General features: G+C 39.6%; 1 protein-coding gene across 5 annotated transcripts in view; it reads right to left on the reverse strand.

Annotated features, from left to right (window-relative positions):
- The window catches only part of TAB3 (TGF-beta activated kinase 1 (MAP3K7) binding protein 3), a 91,321-nt gene extending 68,678 nt beyond the window's left edge, over window positions 1-22,643 (reverse strand). For all 5 annotated transcript variants that reach the window (XM_045995285.1, XM_045995283.1, XM_045995284.1 and 2 more), the window contains exon 1: window positions 22,365-22,643. The gene's annotated coding sequence lies outside the window, so the exon portion shown is untranslated. The remainder of the gene's footprint in view (window positions 1-22,364) is intronic.
- Window positions 22,644-23,366: the final 723 nt, after the last annotated feature.

Genomic DNA, 23,366 nt, shown 5'->3' on the forward strand with positions numbered 1-23,366 from the left:
AAGGAATGACTTTTGAAGAACCGAAAGGATAGTGCTTTTGGATTGATTAAAGGATCAGAAGATTCTGAAAAGTTACCCAACAACTCAGAGGAAACTGAGGTTAAACTGTATCTGACAGCCTGACAGGCTGAGAAGGACAGAAGGAAAATCCTCTTCTCCCACCTTCAGGTCAGGAAACTGAAGAGCAGCACCATATTAGTAAGGGTGAACAAGAAATGAATCAATCCATACACTGAATGGAATTTGGCCCTGAGTCAACTGGTTGGCCGAGAAAAAGTCTTAAAAGTTGAGATGAGACTAAGTAATCCTGGATTCTCTCAAGCAGATGTCACAAAAATATGGGGCACCTGGGTGGCTCAAGTGGTTAAGCATCTAACTCTTGATTTTGGCTCAGGTCATGATCTCAGGGTTGTGGCATGCAGCCCTCTGTGGGGCTCTGCACTGGGTGTGGAGCCTACTTAAGATTCTCTCCCTCTGCTCCTTCTCTCTCTCACACTCTCTCTCTCTCTCTCCCCACCCCACCCCCCAAAAAAACAGATGCCACAAAAATAAATCCTTTCTGGAAGACATCCTTAGTCTCAAATAATTTTTAAAATGATCTTTCAAATCCAGTGCCAGCATACAGTTGAGAACTAGACACTTGAGGAGACAAGAGATAAAGATCAAATACCATAGACATAGCAAACAAAACAACAAAAAGTGACTCAAAGGGACTCCAAATATTGGAATTACCAAAAAGAGATTTTTAAATTACAACTTGAACTCAGCAATGAACTAAAATACCGTAAAAATTGACATAGAAGATTTTTAAAAGAAAAAGTAATTGTGATACTGAAAAATGCAAAAACCAAAATTAAGAATTCAATAAACAGGTTTAACAGCCGGTGGGATAGTAAATCAAAAGACAGATTGGGAAGAAAAAAAGCTTAGAGTACAGTAGAAGGTCTACCATACAATGTAGTTAGTTGGAATCCCAGGAAAAAAAACAGTATGGGGCAGAAGCAATATATGAATAGCTAAAATTTTCCAAAAATGATAGATGATGTCAGACCACAAACTAAAGATTCTCAATGGGAACACCCGGGGCTTCAGTCAGGTAAGCATCTGGGTTCCACTCAGATCATGATCCTGGGGTCCTGGGATCAAGGCCATGTCAGCCTTCTCCCTCTCCCTCTGTACCTCCACCTGCTCCTGCACTTCCTCCCTCTCTCTCTCTCTCTCAAATAAATAAATAAGACCTTCTAAAAAATTCTCAATGAATTCCAAGCTCACAATCAACAAAGAAAAACTTAAATGCATGAGGGGGGAGGAGATCACTTTCAAAGAAGCAAGACTTCAGATAGCTTAATTTGTAACAACAAACATGGAAGCTAAAACAATCTCTGAGGATCAGAAAGAAAAACAACCGCCAACCTAGTATTTCACTGCAGAGAAAATATCCATCGAGAATGAAAATGAAATATATTTTCAGACAAGTAAAAACAGAATTCACTTCCAGCAAACCCCAAAAATCATAAAGCAAAAGAAAACTGATCCAAATTGGAAGGTCAGATATGCAGAAAAGAATGAAGAACCATGAAAGTTTAAGTAAGCAGTTTAAAACCTAACAAAACACTGTATAAAATAATGTCTTGTGGGATTTAAGATACACGCAGAAACTTATCTCTGAACTCATTAAGTTATATATATTAAATATGTATACCTTTTATAAAAAATACATACAGAAAGTGAAATTACAGGACAAATGCATGTATGTCAGGAGGTGGGTAAATGGAACTAAGGGGTTTTAATATTCTTGCTTCAACCAAGAGGAAAGTAAAAGTATCACTTAACACTAAACTTTGATAAGTGAAATATACATGCTGTAAGCCCTGGGTAATCACAAAAAGACTTAAAGTGAATAGGGGATATTTGAACCAATAATGGAAAAAGTGATATAAAAGATAAACTAAAGGAAGAGACAAAGAAAATACCTAACAGGTGAAACAGAAATGTGATGCTGGAATTAATCCCAAAATACCAGTAATCATATTAAATGTGAATCAGTTAAATGATCTCCCCAAAATTAAAGATTATCAGATTGGATTTAAAATAAAAACCTAGAGGGGCGCCTGGGTGGCTCAGTGGGTTAAGCCTCTGCCTTCAGCTTGGGTCATGATCTCAGGGTCCTGGGATTGAGCCCCGCATCAGGCTCTGTGCTCAGAGGGGAGCCTGCTTCCCCTCCTCTCTCTGCCTGCCTCTCTGCCTACTTGTGATCCCTCTCTGTCAAATAAATAAATAAAGTCTTTAAAAAATTAAAAAAAAATAAAACCCTACAAATAGATGTTGCTTTCAAGAGACCCATCCAAAACATAATACAAAAAGATTAAAAGTAGGGGCACCTGAGTGGCTCAGCTGGTTAAGATTCTGCCTTTGGCTCAGGTCATGATCCCAATCCCAGCATCAGACTCCCTACTCAGCAAGGAGCCTGCTTCTCCCTCTCCATCTGCCGCTCCCCCTGCTTGTGCACATGCGCGCTCGCTCTCTCTCTCTCTCTCTCTTTCAAATGGATAAATAAAATCTCTTTAAAAAAAAAAACAGTTAAAAGAATAGAAATATACATCATGCAAACATTAGCCAAAGTAAAGATACAATAGCTTAATTAGTCTCAGACAAAACAGACATCAAAGAAAAATCATCACCAGACTTAAAAGAGTCACTTCAAAAACAATAAAACGTTTAATTCACCACAACAATATAATTAACTAAATTTGTATGCAACTAGTAACATGGCCTCAAATTATATACATAGGTAAAGTGGATACAATTACTAGGAGAAACAGACACAGGTCAGTATCACAGTGGCAGTTTTAAAGATCTCTCTCCTGGCGCCCTGGTGGCTCAGCTGGTTAAGCGTCTGCCTTCAGCTCAGGTCATGATCCCAGGGTCCTAGGATCAAACCCCACCTTGGGCTCTCTGCTGGGCAGGGAGCCTGCCTCTCCCACTCCTTCTGCCACTCCCCCAGCCTGTTCTCTTTGTCTTTATCAAATAAATAAAATTTTTATATAAAAAAAGATCTCTCTCGGTAGTTAAAAGAGTAAGATGACGAAAAATCTGCAACCAATACAACACAGTTAACAAACTTCACCAATGGGCACACACAGAACACTGAATCCAAGACCTACAGAACATACACTTGCCAAGCACTTACATTACTGAAAATGACCACAGGTTGACCATAAAGTAAATCTGAAGAATCTTAAAGTCACTCAAGGAAGTTCTCTAAGAAAAATGTGATAAAGGCAGAAACCAATTACAAAATACACATAATTAGAAAATTCTCTTATGAATAGAACTTAAATACAATTTTATTAAATAACCCATGGATCAAAGAAGACATAACAATGGAAAGCAGAAAATGATGTGAAATAATGAAAATATTACCCCCCAAAATTATGGGATTCGTGTAAATACTTGAAAGTGAAATGATAATTTTTTGTTTTGTTTTTTAAATTTATTATTTCAGTTAGCCACCAATTAGTACGTCATTAGTTTTTGAGATAGTGTTCAACAAATTCATTAGTTGCATAAAACACCCAGTGCTCACCACAACACGTGCGCTCCTTAATACCCATCACCCAGTTACCCCATCCTCCTAACCCCCCATTCTGTAACCCTCAGTTTGTCTCCAGGAGTCCAGAGTCTCTTACAGTTTGTCTCCCTTGAAATGATAGTTTTAAATCCATGTGTTAGGAAGGAAAGAGGATTGCAAGTTTATAACTAACTACCCCTGTTAAGAAGTTAGAATAAGAAAAGCAAAGTAAATTCTAAATAAGTAAAAGGAAATAATGAACATAAAATCAGATATTAACAAGACAAACACCCAAAATGGTTTTTTAAAAAAATTACTCTAATTGCTAAACCTTCACAGAAATTATTTTTATTTATTTATTTTGAGAGAGAGAGAGAGAGTGAGCACAGGAGCATGAATGTGGGGGAGGAACAGATGGAGAAGCAGACCCCCTGCTGAGCACAGGCCTTGATCCCAGACCCAAAGATCATGGCCTGAGCTGAAAGCAGATGCTTAACCGACTGAGCCACCCAAGTGCCACGGAAATTATTTTTTAAAAGGTGGGGGAGATACATATATCCAGTAACAAATGAAAAAGGCCCAAGAAAAATAAAAATAGACATCCGCATGAAAACTTGTACATGAATGATTATGGTAGCTTTATCCACGGTAGCCAGAAAATAAAAATCACCCAAATGTCCGTCAATTGATAAATGAATAAACAAAATGATATATCCATAAAGTGTAGTATTTTCTGGCAATAAAAATAATATAAAACTGATAAATGTTTCAATATAGGTAAACCTTAACATTATGAAAAGTAAAAAAGCCATTCACAAAAGACCAAATATCATATGATTCCATTTATATGAAAATTGCAGAATAAACAACTCTATAAGGGGAAAAAGGACTTGTGATTCCCTAAGGCTGATGAAGAGGGAAGAGCGTTTGGGAGATGCTGGGGAGTGACTGCTAATGGGAGCAGGATTTCTATTTAGAAAATGTTCTAAAATTGATTATGATGATGGTGGACAACTCTACGTATGTATTAAAAACCACTAAATTGAGTGGCACCTGGGTGGCTCAGTTGGCTAAGCATCTGCCTTCGGCTCACGTCATGATCCCAGGGTCCTGGGATGGAGCCCTGGGATGGGCTCTCTGCTCAGCCGGGAGCCTTGCTCCTCCTGCTTGTGCCCTCTCTCTCTTTCTGTCAAATAAAAAAAAATTAAACTGTACACTCAAAGCTATTTTAAAAAGGAACAGAAGGGAGGACTATCACTAAGAAATCTGTACACATTAAATGACAAAAAAGTGTAACTGTAATGCCAATACATTTGAAACTTCAGATGAAACAAACTTTTACAAATATATGCTTTACCAAATGGTCATGAGAAAAAATAAAGACATATTTAGCATCTTCTCCCAACTACAATAGTATGAAACTGAAATCAATTAAAAGAAGAAAAACAGAAAATTCACAAATATGTGGAGATTAAACAACATGCTACCAAACAACGAATGGGTCAACAAAGAAATCAAAAAGAGAAATCAAGAAGTACATTAAAACAGGAATCTACACATTTTATGCAATCCCTACCAAAATACCAACAGGGTTTTTTCCCACAGATTAGAGCAATCCTAAAATTTGTATAGAACCACGAAGGACCTCCAATAGCCAAAACAATCTTGAAAAAGAAAAGCAAGGTTAGAGACATCACAATTCCAGACTTCAAGTTATATTACAAAGGTATAGTAATCAAAACAGTATGGTACTGGCACAAAAACAGACCCATAGATCCATGTCACAGAATGGAAAACCCAGAGATGAACTCCAATTATATGGTCAATTAACCTTCAACAAATCAAGAAAGAATATCCCATGGGAAAGACAGTCTCTTCAACAAATGGTCTTGGGAAAACTGGATGGCGACATGCAAAAGAAGGAAAGTGGACAACTGTCTTACACCATACACACAAATAAATTCAAAATGGATGAAAGACTTCAATGTAAGACTTGAAACCATAAAAATCCAAGAAGAGAACACAGGCAGTAACTTCTTTGACATCAGCTATAGCAACTTCTTTCTAGTTATGTCACCAGAGGCAAGGGAAACAAAAGCAAAAATAAACTACTGGGGACTACATCAAAATAAAAGCTTGGAAGTAATCCCAAAATACCAGTAATAAATAAATAAAAATAAATAAATAAAAAGCTTGTGCACAGTGAAGGAAACAATCAATAAAACAAAAAGGTGACCTATGGAATGGGAGAAGATTTTGCAAATGACATCTGATAAACAGTTAGTATCCAAAATATATAAAGAACTTATCAAACTCAACCCCCCAAAATTGAATAATCTAGTTAAAAAATGGGCAGAAGACATGAACAGACAGTTCTCTGAAGAAGACGTCCAGACGGCCAACAGACACATGAAAAGATACTCTACATCACTCATCATCAGGGAAATGCAATTCAAAACTACAATGAGCGATCGCTGCCCACCTGTCAGAATGGCTGAAATCAACACAGGAAAACAACAGGTGCTGGTGAGGCTGTAGAAAAAAGGGAAACTGTCGAGATGCTTGGGTGGCTCAGTCATTAAGTGTCTGCCGTCAGCTCTGGTCATGATCCCAGGGTCCTGGGATCAAGCTCTGAGTTGGGCTCCCTACTCAGCAGGGAGTCTGCTTCTCCCTCTCCCATTCCCCCTGCTTGTGTTCCCTCTCTCTGTGTGTCTCTGTCAGATAAATAAATAAAATCTTTAATAAAAAGAGGGGGGGAATTGTCTTACACCATTGGTGGGAATGCAAACTGGTACAGCCACTCTGGAAACCAGTATAGAGGTTCCTGGAATATATAATGAAATACTACTCAGCCATAAAAAATAATGAAATACTGCCATTTGCAATGATGTGAATGAAGCTAGAGAATATTACACTAAGCGAAAAAAGTCAGAGAAAGATAAACGATATAATTTCACTCAAGTGGAATTTAACAAAACAAATGAGCAAAGGGAAAAAAAAGGAGGCAAACCAAGAAACAGATTCATAACTACAAAGAACAAACTGATGGTTACCAGAGGGGAGGGGTGGGGGGTGAAACAGGTGAAGGGGATTGAGAAGTGCACCTATGATGAGCATCAAGTGATGTATGCAAGTGCTGCATCACTGTACTGTACACCTGAAACTACTATTACATTGTAAGTTAACTAACTGCAATTTAAATAAAAACCATTCTTTAAAGGTTTTATTTATTTATTTGACAGAGAGAGCGAGACAATGTGAGAGGGAACACAAGCAGGGAGAGCAGGAGAGGGAGAAGAAGCCTCCCCACTGAGCAGGGAGCCCAACAGGGTACTTGACTGCAACCTGACACAGAGTTCAATCCCAGGACCCTGGGAACATGACCTGAGCCGAAGGCAGACACTTAACAACTCAGCCACCCAGGTACCCCTTAAATAAAAACTTTAAAGAAATACCTTGAGGGGTGCCTGGGTGGCTCAGTGGGTTAAGCCTCTGCCTTCAGCTCAGGTCATGATCTCAGGGTCCTGGGATCAAGCCCCGTATCAGGTTCCCTGCTCAACAGGGAGCCTGCTTCCCTCTCTCTCTTTGCCTACCTCTTTGCCTACTTGTGATCTCTCTGACAAATAAATAAATAAAATCTTTAAAATTTTTTTTTTAATTTTTTAAAAAATAAATAAATAAAAGAAATACCTTGAGTCAAATGAAAATATGCCCAGATTTATGCAATGCAAAAAAAGCAGTTCTAACAGAAAAGTTCAAAGCAACAAATGCCTATATCAAAAGACAAGAAAGATCTCAAACGAGTTAACATTACACCCCAAGGAACTGTGATAGGGGAGGAAGCCTAGAGTTGGTAGACTGAAGGAAATAACAAAGAACGGAATAGAAATAAGTGAAATAAAGATGAAAAAGACAACAGAAAAGATCAATAAAATGAAAGCTAGTTATCTGAAAAGATAACAAAATTGAGAACCTTTAGCTAGACTCAACAAGAAAAAAAAGGGCTCAAATACATAAAAACAAAATCAAAGAGGATGCAAGAGATCCCACACAAATACAAAGGATGGGGGGGTGGTGTGCCTGGGTGGCTCAGTGGATTAAGCCTCTGCCTTCAGCTCAGGTCATGATCCCAGCGTCCTGGGATCAAGCCCCACATCGGGCTCTCTGCTTGGTGGGGTAACCTGCTTCCTCTTCTCTCTCTGCATGCCTCTCTGCCTACTTGTGATCTCGGTCTATCAAATAAATAAATAAACAAATAATACAAAGGATCATAAGAGACCACAATAAACAATTATATGCAAACTGAAAAACCTGGAAGAAATGGATAAATTCCTAGAAACATACAACCTTCCAAGACTAAATTATTGCAGAATAGAGTAAGTGAATAGAACAATTACTAGTGTAACACCTGGGTGGCTTAGCTGGTTAAGTGGCTGCCTTTGGCTCGGGTCATGATCCCAGGGTCCTGGGATCAAGTCCCACATCTGCCTCCTTGCTCAATGGGGAGCCTGCTTCTCCCTCTGCCTGCAGCTTCCCCTGTTTGTGCATGCATGTGCACTCTCTCCCTCTCTAACAAAGAAATAAATAAAATCTTTTAAAAAAAGAAAAAGAACTATTACTAGTAAGGAGACTGCATCAATAATCAAATACCTTCCAATGAGCAAAACACCAGGACAGGCAGTGACACTAGTGAGTTCTACTAAACATTCAAAGAGTATCAATCATTCTCAAATTCTTCCCCAAAAAATGGAAGAGAAGGGAATACTTCCAAACTCATTTTACAAGACCAGCATTACTCTGATACCAAAACTAAACAAGGGCACCACAATCAAAGAAAATTATAGACCAGTATCATTAATGAACATAGATGCAAAATCCTCAACAAAATAGTAACAAAGCAAGTTCAACAATATATTAAAAGGATCATACACCAGAATCAAGTAAGATTTATTCCAGAGATACAAGCATGCAAATCAATGTTAAAGACCACATTAACAAAATAAAGGATAAAGATCATATGATCATCTCAATAGATGCAAAAAAATCAGTTATCTTTTTATGATAAAACATCTGAACAAAGTTAGATATAGAGGAAACATAACTCAATATAATAAAGGCCATATATAACAAGCTCTCACATAACAGCATACTTCAACAGTAAAAAGCTGAGTTTCCTCTAAGATCAGGAACAAACACAAGAAGGCCCACAATCTCACCACTTTGATTCAACATAGTACTGGAAATCTCAGCAGATCAATTAGGCAAGAAAAAGAAGTAGGCATTCAAATTGGTAAGGGAAAAGTAAAACTCTTACTATCTGCAAATGACATGATATTATGTAATGGGATTAAGACAGTGATGAAAGAAATTGAAGACACAAATAAATGGTAAGAAATACAATGCTCATGGATTGGAAGAATATTGTTAAAATATTCATAACCACCCAAAGCAATCCACAGAGTCAATACAATCCCTACCAAAATACCAGTGACGGTATGGTATTTCACATAAACAATACTAAAATGTGTAGGACTGACCTCCAAAAGACCCTAAAAATGGCCAAAGCAATCTTAAGAAAAAAGAACAGGGATGAAGGCATCATACTCGCTGATTTCAAGCTATCTTACAAAGCTATCTATAGTCATTAAAAGAGTACGGTATTGGCATAGAAACAAACACACAGACCAAGAGGACAGGACAGACAGCCCAGAAATACATTCAAACATATACAGTCAATCAATCTATGACAAAGGAGCCAAAAACATACAGTGAGGAAAGTAGAGTCTCTTCAATAAAATCTGTCAGGAAAACTGAATAGCTACTTGGAAAAGAATGAAACTAGATCATGATCTTACCCCATATCCAAAAATTAAGTCAAAATGGATTAAACACTTGAATGTTTAAGATATGAAACCATACAACTAGAAGAGAACACAGGCTCTAATAAGCTTGACATCGGTCTTGGTGAAGATTTTTCTCGATCTGACTCCAAAACCAAAGGCAACAAAAGCAAAACAAACAAGTGGGACTACATCAAACTAAAGGCTCTGCACAGCAAAGGAATTCATCAACAAACTTGAAAATGCAACCTACTGAATGGGAGAAAATATCTGCAAATCATATCTCTGGTAAGTAGTTAATATCCAAAATATATAAAGAACTCATACAACTCAATAGCAAAAAACAAACAAACAAAAAACACAAACCCAAACAACCCAATTTATAAATGGGCAGAAGTTCTGAATAGGCACTTTTCTAAACAAGGCATGCAGAAGGCCTACAGCTGCATGAAAAGATGCTCAACATCATTAATGATCAGGGAAATACAAATCAAAAGCACAAGAAGGAGGCACCTGTGTGGCTCAGGTCATGATCCCCGTCCTGGGATCCCACCCCACGTCAGAGCAGGGAGCCTGCTTCTCCCTGTCGCTCTGCCTCTCCCCCTGCATATGCACTAACACAGGCACTCTGTCAAATAAATAAATTTTTTTTTAAAGATTTTTAAAATTTATGATAGAGATAGTGAGAGAGGGAACCAAGCAGGGAGAGTGGCGGGCAGAGGGAGAAGCAGGATCCCCGCTGAACAGGGAGCCTGATATGGGGCTTAATTCCAGGACCGTGGGATCATGGCCTGAGCCAAAGGCAGATGCTTAACGAATGAGCCACCCAGGCACCCCTCAAATAAATAAAATCTTTAAAAAAAAAAAGTACGGGGCGCCTGGGTGGCTCAGTGGTTTAAGCCACTGCCTTCGGCTCAGGTCATGATCTCGGGGTCCTGGGATCGAGTCCCACGTCCGGCTCTCTGCTCTGAAGGGAGCCTGCTTCCCTCTCACTCTCTCTGCCTGCCTCTCTGCCTACCTGTGATCTCTCTCTGTCAAATAAATAAATAAAATCTTTAAAAAAAAAAAAAAGTACAACAAGAGGCTCCAGTTTGGCTCAGTTGGTAGAGCATGCAACTCTCAATGTCAGGGTCGTGAATCTGAGCCCCACGTTGGGTGTAGAGCTTACTTTTTTAAAAAAGTGAAAAAAGAAAAAACACCCCACAATGAGCTATTATCTCACACCTGTCAGAATGGTTAATACCAAGAAACAAAAAATAACAAGTGCTGGTGAGGATGTGGAGAAAAAGGAACCCTTGTCCACTGTTGGTAGGAATGCAAATGGAGCCACCTCCATGGAAAACAGTATGGAAGTTTCTCAACAGATTAAAAACAGAACTACCATATGATCCAGCAATTCCACTTCTGGGTATTTACCCAAAACACCCCCCAAAACACTAACTCCCATATTCACTGCAGTATTATTCATAATAAAAAAGACAAATACTGTATTATCTCATTTATACATAGAATCTCTTCCCCCCTGCCCCCACCCCCCGCAAAAAAAGCTCATAGATACTGAGAACAGACTAGATTAGTGGCTGCCAGAGGCAGCAAGTAATGGTGGGCAAAATGGATGAAGGAAGTCAAAAACTATCAACTTCCAATTATAAAATAAGTCCTGGGGATGTAATGTACATCATGGTGACTATAGTTAATAATACAGTATTGCGGGGCGCCTGGGTGGCTCAGTGGGTTAAGCCGCTGCCTTCGGCTCAGGTCATGATCTCAGGGTCCTGGGATCGAGTCCCACATCGGGCTCTCTGCTCAGTGGGGAGCCTGCTTCCCTCTCTCTCTCTCTGCCTGCCTCTCTGTCTACTTGTGATCTCTCTCTGTCAAATAAATAAATAAAATCTTTAAAAAAAAATACAGTATTGCACACTTGAAAGCTTCTAAGACAGTAAATCTTAAGTCTTCATCAAAAGAAAAAAAAACTGGGGTAGTAACTATGTATGGTCAAAGATGTTAGCTAGACCTATTGTGGTCATCATTTTGTAACATATACAAATATGGAATCACTGTGTTGTAGGGCTGATACAATGTTATATGTTACAATGTTTGTACTTCAATTAAAAAAAAGAAATAAAGCTGAAGTATACTACTACTCTTACTTTAAAACTTGAATCTGTAATTAAAACCTTTCCTGCCTGGGGCAACTGGGTGGCTAGTGGGTTAAAGCCTCTGCCTTCAGCTCAGGTCATGGTCTCAGGGTCCTGGGACTGAGCCCCACATTGGGCTCTCTGCTTACCGGGGAGCCTGCTTCCCCCCTTCTCTCTCTTCCTGCCTCTCTGCCTACTTGTGATCTCTGTCAAATAAATAAGTAAATTTTTTTTAAAAATAAAAAAATAAAAGCTTTCCTGCAAAGACTACTCTAGGTCTAAATGGATTCAGGGCTCAACTCTGTCATACCTTTAAAAAAGAAATAAAACCAATCTAAACACACTCTCTTCCAGAGAATAGAAAGAGCAGATATATTCCTTAACTCATTTTACAAGGCCACCAAAACCTGACGAGGGCACTACAAGGAAACAAAATTAGATGCCAATCTCACTCAAGAACAAAGATCCAAAATTCCTAAGGAAAATGTGATGCTAACTGTAACTAACTGTGTTTATTCCATGTAAAGTTGATTTATCATTAGGAAATCAATAGATATAATCTGATTTAAGGAGCAAAATCATAATTCCTTTTTAACAATAAATATTTGATAAAAATCCAGTATCACTCATGAGATAAGCCCTTAGCAAACTAAAAACAGAATAAAGTTCCTTTATTTGAGGGTAACTGGGAAAAAATTAAAGCAAATACATATTTAATGAAGAAATATTGAAAGTTTCCCATTTGCAAAAAGGAACAAGACAATGGTGCCCTGTATTTCCACTTCTATTCAATAATATAATCTTAGTACTAGTCAGCACTAAGAAACAAAAGTAGAACAATTCAAAAGGAAGAAACAAAAAGCCTGAAGATAAATTACTAAAGGTAATAAGCATTTAGCACAATTGTTACATATAAGGTTGATATAAAAGTCAACTGTATTTTGATAAGCAACAAAATGATCTCTTTAAAAACTATAATATCGGGTGCCTGGGTGGCTCAGTGGGTTAAGCCTCTGCCTTCAGCTCAGGTCATGATCTCAGGGTCCTGGGATCGAGTCCTGCATCAGGCTCTCTGCTCGGCAGGAAGCCTGCTTCCACCTCTCTCTCTGCCTGACTCTCTGCCTACTTGTGATCTCTCTGTCAAATAAATTAAAAAATAAATAAAAATAAATAAATAAATAAATACTATAATGTCAAAAAATATCAAATATCTAGGAATAAAAATCTTAAATATTACAGATCTCTCTGAAGAAAATTACAAACATTACTGAGAGAAATTAAAGAGGGCCTAAATAAACAGAGCCAATCATGATCATGAATTAGAAAATAAAAAGATAAAAATGGCAATTCTAGGGGCACGTGCGTGGCTCAGTGGATTAAAGCCTCTGCTTTTGGCTCAGGTCATGATCCCAGGGTGCTGGGATCGAGCCCCACGTTGGGCTCTCTGCTCAGTAGGGAGCCTGCCTCTCTGCCTACTTGTGATATCTGTCTGTCAAATAAATAAATAAAATCTTTAAAAAAAATAGATGTCAATTCTAAATTGCTCTACAGATTTCACAGAAATCCAATTTCCAAATACAACAGATTTTTCTGTGTGTGTACATGTGATGTGTGGAAAGTGACATGATGATATTAAAACACATTATATATGTGCAAAGGGCCAAGAATACCCAAGATGCTCGGAAAAGACAAGCAGGTGGAAGAACTTGTTCTAATGATCATCAAGACTGAGAATAAAGTTTTAGTGAAGAACACAGTGTGGTATCAGTACAGTGAGCAATGGAACAGAATAGAAAGCCGTGAAACAGAACCACAAATGTAAGAATATTTGATTTCCAACAAAAGTAGGAATACACTGTGCTGGGACAATTAACTAGCCATGGAGAAAACAACAATATTGGGGCACCAGGGTGGCTCAGTGGGTTAAGCCTCTGCCTTCCGCTCAGGTCATCATCCCAGGGTCCTGGGATAGAGCCCCGCATTGGGCTCTCTGCTCAGCGGGGAGCCTGCTTCCCCCTCTCTCTCTGCCTACTTGTGATCTCTCTTTCCCTGTCAAATAAATAAATAAAATCTTTAAAAAAAGAAAACAACAATATTGTCCCCATTCTCACACAATGCACAAAAATCAATTTCAGGTACAAAGTCAAAGTAATATAGCTTCTGGAAGATGAATGACAATATCTTCAAGACCTTGAGATAGGGAAAGATACTTTAAACTGAACCTGGTATCTAATTTAAATACAAATGAAACTATTTCTAAATTAGACTTTAAAGAATTTTGATTTATCAAAAGACACACCAAAAATGAAAAAACATGCTCATGAAACCAGCAAGGGCTCATTTCTAGCACATAATAAAGAACTTCTACAAATCAGCAAGTCAAAATAGTCAACGAAGTACATGACACACTCTTGAAAGAATTCAGCCCAAAATAGTTATAAAAAGACAAACTTCAGTCACCTAGAAAATTTAGTTGTAAATACTGACACTTTCCCTGAGATTTAAAGTATAAGATTTTACTATTTATTAACATTTAAAAAAATGTTTCAGATGTCCAGTTCTCTCTTCTTTCTCTAGTGAGAACTCTTCAAGAAATAATTATTGAAAAGTCTTGTTTAAGAAATCTTTGCCTACTCCAAGGTTACAAACACGTTCTCCAAAAACTGAGACCTACAGAATAATAGTGATATAGCCACACAAAGGAATATACCCTAATGAGAAGAAACAGCCTACAACTATACACAATATATAAATAAATCTCATATTCAGAATGTCACCCAAGACTACAGGAGGATCCCATTTACATGAACACAAAAGCAGAAAAACCATTTGATGTTAAACGTCAGGAAAATGGTGAAGGAGATGAAGAGGTACAAACTTCCAGTTATTTAAAAAAAAAAGGGGGAAATGGGGGGATGGGTAGGGTAGTAAATGATCAGAAAGGTACAAAAAGGGGCTTCTAAGTGGCTGGTAATGTTCACTTTCTTGACCTGGGTGCTGGCACAAAAGTGTGTTCAGTTGTGAAAATTCACTGAGCTGTTTACCACTGATGTATGCTTTCTGCATATTTAATAAAATTTTAATAAATTCTTCTTTAAGTATGAAGGAGTACTTATTTTTCAAAATTTGTTAGGGAATAGGAGAGCAAAAAATGTTTGATTGATTCAGGTCAAATCACAGAAATCAAATAACTAACAAAAACTTAAAAAGCAGGTATTAGATGACATGCTACCAAAAAAAAAAAAAAAAATCAGAGAGGTGCCAAACCAACTAGAAACTCTCTTTACAGTAGAATTGGTCTGAAACTATTCAAACCCAAAAAGGTAAACTGATTTATATCTAGATCTAATGACTAGTATTGATTCTTAAAACTCTAACACAAGCCACGTGATCTTATGTTTTTATTAAATAACAAGGTCTTTCAAATCTAAGAAGTGAACTAATAGATTCACATATCTAGTCAAATCTCCTAATTTTATAAAGAATCCAAGGTCTTCTGAATTGGCTGATTTGTCCAAGGTCATAAGCAGCTCTCCATAAATAGAAACAAAATTATTTAGTCAAATTCATCACTTTTTCAATTTTCTTTAAGTTCTAGAGGATTCCCACCCAGCAAGAGAATCTGTCTACTGGCAGTGACTCTCAGTACATACTATATTCAATTGAAACACTTTCATCCAAGTGTTACCAAGTCAAAATTAATTTCTTTGCCATCCATGACTAATAGCCAAAAGCTATTTCTGGAGCAGAAAAGATAAAGACTTTCTAAAAGTATAGTTCATGATGAGCAACCTAACAGATCACGTTCTGTTTACACTAAATGATGACTCGGACAACAAACTTAAAACATGTGTGGTAATTTACAATGACAATGGCACCTATAGCATATGGTAACCCTGAAAAAGACCAAAAAAAAAATCATGACCACAACCTGAAATCAGTACATAGTAAAAAAAAAAAAAAAAACTCAATTAATGACAATAAAATCATAGTACTAATATTAATTTCTTATTAAATCAGTAAGTTCAAAAAATTAATTTCTCCAATCATTCCAGTTAGCTTCTATATCTAACATGAAGAATGCTTTCTATATAACTTTAACATTTTTATTTACTTTTTAAGGTTTTATTTATTTATATGAGAGAGAAAGAAAGAGCATGAGTGGGGAGGAGGGGCAGAGGGAGAGGCAGCTCAGAAGCCCCACATGGGACTCGGTCCCAGGACCCTATGATCATGACTTGAGCTGAAGGCAGACACTTAACAGACTGAGCCACACAGGTGCCCCAACTTTAACACTTTTAAAAGGAAAAATGACTTGTCATTCTGTAGCTAACTCCATCAAAAGTATACAGTATAAAACAACCCATTTAATCCTGTGAAACATTTTTATAATATAAAAATGCTTTACTCTCCATTCCATCTCCACAGCATTCTTTCTATTATCACGGGACTCTCTCATTTTTTTTAAGATTTTATTTACTTGAGGTGGGGGGGGGAGCGCGAGTGCATGAAGAGTCATGAGAAGCAGAGGGAGGAACAACCAGGCATGGAGCCTGTTGCAGGGCTGTAGGGCTTAATCGAATGAGCCACCCGGGCATCCCAGAGAGAAGGGGGTATTCTAGCTGTCCTAATGGTAACACTTAATAATAAATATGTGTATAATGTTACTTATGCACTCACTTAAGGGCTTGCTGCTGTTTTAAGTGCTTTACATATATTAACATATTCAACCCTCCCACGAACCTATAAGGTAGGCAGTGCAGTACTAATATCTACATTTTACAGATGATAAGTTCTGTAAGTGATGGAACAGAGATCTGAGGACAACCACCATACTAAACAGCCTTTTGAGGAGCCACACCAGGAAAAAACGTCTGCTTTCTAGAGACCAGGTCTCACTACTCATCCTGTCCTCAGCATCCACTTAGAGAACAAGCTCTCTGCCCAAGACCTGGGAGTCCTTGCTAGGATTGTGAAGGAATGTGACTCCCCATTCCATCATCAAGACTGCGTTAATAATCTTGAAGTACCTGAGGTACTCAGTGCATATTCTTGTTGAGACACTGTTATACATACAAGTTAGTTTATATAGCACTATCAGTCTTCAAATTCAGTTATGTGGGACTGGCCTGGGAATCTGAAGGCCATATGTGACATTATTTCTATGGGAAAATGGTGGTGAATTTCAAAAGGAAAGTCTTACAGGGCCCCTGGGTGGCTCAGTTGGTTGAAAACTGCCTTCGGCTCAGGTCATGATCCTGAAACCCCAGGACCGAGTCCCGCACTGGGCTCCCTGCTCACTGGGGAGTCTGCTTCTCCCTCTGACCCTCCCCCTTCTTTTGCTCTCTCTCTCTCAAATAAATAAATAAAATCTTTAAAAAAAAAAAGAAAGTCTTACAAATGGACCACTTAAAAATTGAGGCTCCCTCTACACAGAATTTGGCCCTATAGACACCAAGATAACTAAACAAATTCAAATAAAAGACACTGCAATTACTCACATAATCCAGTTTTTCTCTTGTATCAAAGTGGCACAGCTTCTTATAATAGGAATGGTGTTACTGAAAAAAATTATCTTAATATTTTATGTATTTCCTGCACTACAACCGATTTTGGATGTATCCAACAGTTAATATACTGCTCTTCCTGGCCCCCCATAAGCTTTACATGAAAAATTACTACGAAATAAACAAATGTTATCTTTCACTCACAGTCTCTCTCTCTCTCTCACACACACACATACACACCCAGAACAGAAGGAGTGTCATCTGAGAATGTAGTAATAGCAGAAGTAACAATGATGACAACATAATAAAATTTAAAAAACTAACTCTTCTTGAGTATTTACCATCACTAGTTATGTTCTAAAAATATACTATACATCTTCTGGCTCACTTAATCCTAACAAAAATCCTGTGATTTAAGTACTACACTACCCCAATTTCAAAAATGAGGAAACAGGTCAGTGATTAAGCAACCTGCCCAAGATCACAGAGCTAGTGTCAAAAGTAAGATTTGAACACTTAAGCATTTTACACTGAGAAATATTTTTAACCATTGCACTCTGTGTATCATTAAATAACTTGGCAACCTCTTAAAATAAATAAAGGGTGCTTACTTCACTTTTGAAACAAGAGTGATTTGGAGACCAAAAAAAAGGAGAGAGAGACCCATCTTGCCTTTTATTAAGAATCTATCTTTCCAAAAAAGAAAAAAAAAGAATCTAGCTTTCCACCAAGTAAAGACTGAGCACATTTACAGAGAATTTAAAATGTATTTTGCTTGAAATCCCTCGCTTAACATGTTTGAACACTACTAATAGTAATAAAGGCATGTAGCTTCAACAACAGACTAATAAAACTTTTTCAAAATCTTCAACATAAATACACTGTTGCTGTTTACCATTAAGTAAACTAGGATAAAGTAACTGCTAGAGTTCAAATACCCTTGAAAAGTTTCAAAACAGCAACAAGAAATAGTGGGAACAAGATATTCTTTTTATGACAAAATAAAACTGTTCTTTCCACAACACTGTAACAAGTGCTTTAAGGACAAATATTAACCTGAGATAGACCAAAGAACTACATTTCAAAACATGTGCCTAAATTCAGAAATTCTTCCCTGACAATCTAAAAAGGCTATCAGTTTATCTCCCAAAAGAGCCACCTGATCCACATAACATATCTAATTTTGGACAACTAAAAGGTGTGCTCCATACCATCTCACTGAGTAATTAACAAAAAGCATGCAACTCCCATCAACTTCTGGAGCACAGGCTGATTTTTTTTTAAATCATCTATTTGAAGCTCATAACTTGCCTTCCCAGCAAACAAAGGTCTATGTGGCAGGCTTCCAAAGGAGTCCACAAAAGCTAAAACACCCATAAGGTTACAGAAGTATAACAAATTCCAAACCTGCATGGGCAATGTTTCTATGGGAAAACTCATCCAGCAATCAACCTAGAATAAATCCAAATACCCCTGCCCCACTCAGCCCTGGAGTAGAATTGTTCCCTCCCCTAGGACCACAGGCCTAGGATTCCTCGACTGAAGCCAAGCAGGAGACACGGCAGGAAAGACAGCATTTGGTACTGCACAAGGCTTCAGAGTTAGGACAAAAAGGCAGAGCAGCAGTGGGAGGAAATCCTGGGATAAAGCAGGCAAGATCTACTTGGGAGAGAAGGATGAAAGTGGGGATGACAGCTGAAAGGAGCTACGGAAAAATGTAGGGGTCAGGGTGGGCTGCAGAAAAGGACAGGGGAGCAGGGCCCGCTCCTGGAGCAGATAGATTTTACAAACTTTCCTCCTGAATGCTTAGGAGAGGGGAGGAAAAGAAAAAGAAACCATGGCAAGGATCTTAACACAGCCTCTCTCACTCTGGCTACTCTTATTCTCCCTTTCAATAAAGAGAGAAGTGGGTTAAGAGGTCTTGTCCAGATCCTTCTTGATCTCCTAGAGCACAGGGTCCCGGAGAACGGGAGAATGGGAATGCACTTAAGAGGAGTATTGTTCCCCTCCTAGTCAGCAGCCACTCTGCTGAAGACTTCAGTGTCAATTCGAACTAAGGGCTCCAGGTACTAGCAGGAACAACCCGTAGGAGAAAGAGAGGAAGGAACCTAAGGAAATTTGAAGCAGGAAGTGGGATGGTGGAGGGCCAGACAAATAAGTTAACAGAATTGCCAACAATTTAAACTATAATAACTGTTCTTAAGTTGGTTAATTTAGGATTAATTCATCTTGATAGTTACCAGTATTTCCTCAGGTCCATTTCACTTTTAAACAAATGAGTATTTGTGGCCATGGCAATATATTGAGGTTTATTATGTGGAAGATATGAAAACATACATCTAAATACATGTGAGATAATTTCCCGCTGCCTTTTCTTTATACGGTGGCAATATAAATCATTTCAGAAAGGCTTTTTTATTTACAGAGTGAGCACTCGGTTACATTATCATCTGTCAAATTTTTTTCACCCCAATAGCCCAAATATCATGAGTTACTACCTTCACAAATAAGAAAGGATATTTAACTCTTTCTTGGGAGCATAACTATAATGAAAAACTTGCTCATTGAGACCAAACACTGCCTGTCAGGACTCCAAGTTAGTATTTCAAGCAAAGTTTCAAACTCATACACACACATATATGCATCTGAGGAGTACAGGACATCTTTTACCTCCAGCCCCTAAGGCCCAGGTTTCCATAAGACATGGCTACTTAACCGAGGTCCCCCCCCCCCCCAAACAATTTACATCTTCAAAGATGGCACAGTAAATCCCAAATTCCCTAATAACGTTTCCACAACTCACAGCCAGGGATAATTAATTCAACAGGTAAACCTAACCAAATATCCAGCTGGAGGATGAGTGCCAGACACTTAGCATCCATTTTTCCCCTATTATTTAAGCTACTACTCTTCCAGTGCAACTCTCTCCTCAGCAGAGATAATGGCCAGGAGGCAAGCTCAGCAGCACATGAAAGACGCAAGAGCAGAGACCATTAAGGGACAACAGTGTCTATCAGCCATGCGCTGGCAAGATGTTCCTGCTGTTTCACTGACATATCCAACACTGCCTGGGAACCTGGAAGTTCTCTCACTCCTAGGCCCACAGATTATGCTGGATCCCAGAATAGCTGCCGTATTTTCTGCAAACGATAAAGTGGATCCATAAACCTCTGTACTAAATTAAAGAAAAGAAAAACAGCATCTGTTATCAAGTACTCCACTTGTTGGAGAAAGTAGGTGGGTGGGTGAGTAGGTGGGTGGGTATGTGTGTATACCTCCAAGCTATGATAAAGCAAATTCAGACCCCTAGAAATAGCTGCTATTTTATTTTAGTAATATAATTTGAAAAGTATTCAGGACCAAAATAAACAAAATATTTAATCTCTGAATTACCCTGGGCATGCTGAAACTGGAGGCAACGTTACTGAAAACATCTGAATTTCACATAGGTCACTATGTGCTGCTAAGAATCCTTAGTAATCAGCAGACTTCTGTTAAAATGTTACCTCTGGCTAGAAAATGAACACATGAGAAAGAAAAGAAAAACCTTAAGATTATCTTCAACCAAGAACACTGAAATCTTTCAAGATTACCAAAAGAACTGAAAGGTTTCTTTGTAACAAAAATTTTCATTTTCTGAAATTTTTATCAGCACACATAGTTATGCAGAATATAGTAGAAAAAGCACATATTCTAGAATCAGACACATATGAGTTTGGGTTCTAGCTCTGCAATTTACCAGCTATATAAACTCTTCAGGAAAATTACTTAAGAATATAGGAGGTTAGTGTGGTTATCTGTACAGCAGGAATAAAACTACCTGCACAAGGATTATGGAGATTAAATTAAAGGGCTATGAGGATTAAATGCAAACATACATAACCCACCAAAACCAGTGACTGAACATACTCAATGCCAACTCCCTTCGCTCCAACACAAACTGTACAGAATTTGCTAATGAAAAATCTATATAACTGAGAAGACTGTGTCAAATCCACACATGGAAGAAAATTCAGAGTGAAAGAACATAGGTTCTGTTCAATTTAAAGATGAAAGTCATATATTTAACATTTATCTTCACTAAAGTTTTTCCTTTGATTAAACCAGTCACAAGCAAACGAAGAGGGGGGTAGGTTAGGTTGAAAAACTTCATAGGACACAAGGCTTTAAAATATGTATGTGCATTTGCTTGCATGCTTGACACCATCACAAAATTTACCATGGGTGATGATGCCCTTTAACACACAGTAAAAAACTAAACTCTCACCTCGAAAACCTTTTCTTTTGATCGAAATATTTCGTCCTTCTTACAAATGTTCTGATATACAACCAGAAAACATTTACAAGGAAAAGGGGGAGAAAAAAATCCCTTCATTCTTCCAAAATGAAATAGTGAGCAAAAGAAGCTACCTTTGTCAAATTGTTCTTCTTTCCCACACATTTTTTTTCTTTTACAAACCAAAAATCAACACATCAGATGCCGAAATTATTGTCAGATTGACAAACGTCACTGAAGAACACATGGAATTGACATGCCCTGTCTGGACCAAAGGTGACAAGTGTCCTTAAGCAATTTAATTAAATTACGTTTCACTAAGGACAAAAACGCTTTTGTCCTTCCTTTGACTTTATATGCACCCTACTTTATATATAACCCACCTTGTCCCCCTCTCCCATCCCCCCAAATCCTGTTTTTATGTACTTTAATGAACTGGCACACAGTACCAAACTACACAACTCCAACTGGGAATAACTCTTATCTGTCACTGGACCTCAGAGGACTGCTTGTGTGATCTTTGTTAAAGAACGGAGACAATGTTTTCGCCTCACTCCACACCTGTCTCCAATTTACAAACCCCTTATAAAACAATTACTATTACTACTAACCTTCCCCCGCATATCTCAACACCATTAACAGACCGAACCTTGATGCTGATTAGCCCTCATCCCCAAAGGCCGTGCTGGGGGCTTGAAGCCCTCCACCGAGGTTCACTCTCCGCAATGTCCAGGGTGCGGCGAGGAAGGACATCATCCCCCCGTTCTAGGGGAGAGGGCCAACCGAGGCCCCCGGCCACTCCCTCTCTACTCGGCCTCCCGGGGCGTCTGGGGCGGGCGCGCCAGGCCCTGCGCAGACCTCCAGCAGTCCCGCAGTTCCTAGTGTCCGCCGCAACCCCAGGCCGAGCCGAGCCCCCAGGACCCCCGCAGTAGCGCGCACGCCCACCCTGGCTCTGGGTCACCGAGACGACCCCGGGGCCACCCCCGACGCCCAGAATCGGGCAGGTGCCGGGCCCTCCTCAGAGACACTCACCCGGCAGCCGCTGCTCCCGGTCTGCCGCTGCCGCTGTCTCACCTTCTCTCCCGCCGCTTGCTCCCGCGGGGGGGTCCGGGCCGGCGCCGCTTCCCCGCCCGACCCCCCTCGGGTGCGCGCAGCCCGGGGACCGGATCCGGTGAGAGGAGGAGCCGCCGCCGCAGCCGCCGCCGACACCGCCACCACCACCGCCGCCGTCGCCGCCGCCCCCTTTCCTTTTCTCCCTCCTCCCTCAGTGCGTCCCTCCCACTGAGGCCCGCCTCGTATTTCCTGGATCCGGTCTCGGCTGGAGCTTGGCAAGCGAACCGCCGGCTTCAGGACTCCTGTCGGGCGCCGTCGCTCGCCAGACACAAAGATGGCGCCGCCGGAGACAGCCAAAGGTGATGTCGCGAGACTTCCCCCTCCCAAGCCCTTCTCCACACACACACACACACACCCCCCACCGTAACTAGAAGGCGGGGGCCAACTGGGAAAGTGGTCAATTAGGGCAGCCTTAGCTGGCGGGAGCAAACGCTCCCACAAAGTGAAAATGGGCGGTACCAATTACAGCGGAACTTATTGCGCCTGCGCGGGGACAGGGATTGACGCATGCCCAGAACGGCTCCTGAAATGAGACCCAGTTCTCCGTGTTTTACCAGTTTCCTTCTAGAGGCGCTGGGCGGGGAAGGAGTGGGCGGAGGAACCAGAACTGAAACCCGGGAAAGGGTTGGGCAGGCCTGGTTGAGAAAAGAGGGGCGTGCCCTAAGGCTGGGTGGTCCCTCTAGAGCCTGAACTGCCAATTTGGCGTCCTCGGGAGTCCTCTAACCCTATCCTTCTTCCTCTCTCCCGGTCACAGAGTATTCTTTGCAAAGTCTCAGCTGTCCTTTCATCCTGTTGGCGATTCGCGTTTTTTATTGAGAGCTCGCTGGCTGCTCGGAGCTGTGCTCGTTGCTGGGAGCCACAGCCCTCCTGTTTCTCACATCACCATCTAAGTTTCTCTTTCATTTTGGCGCTACGTGAGAT

The sequence above is a fragment of the Meles meles genome, chromosome X (assembly GCF_922984935.1).
Source record: "Meles meles chromosome X, mMelMel3.1 paternal haplotype, whole genome shotgun sequence".
Taxonomy (NCBI): domain Eukaryota; kingdom Metazoa; phylum Chordata; class Mammalia; order Carnivora; family Mustelidae; genus Meles; species Meles meles.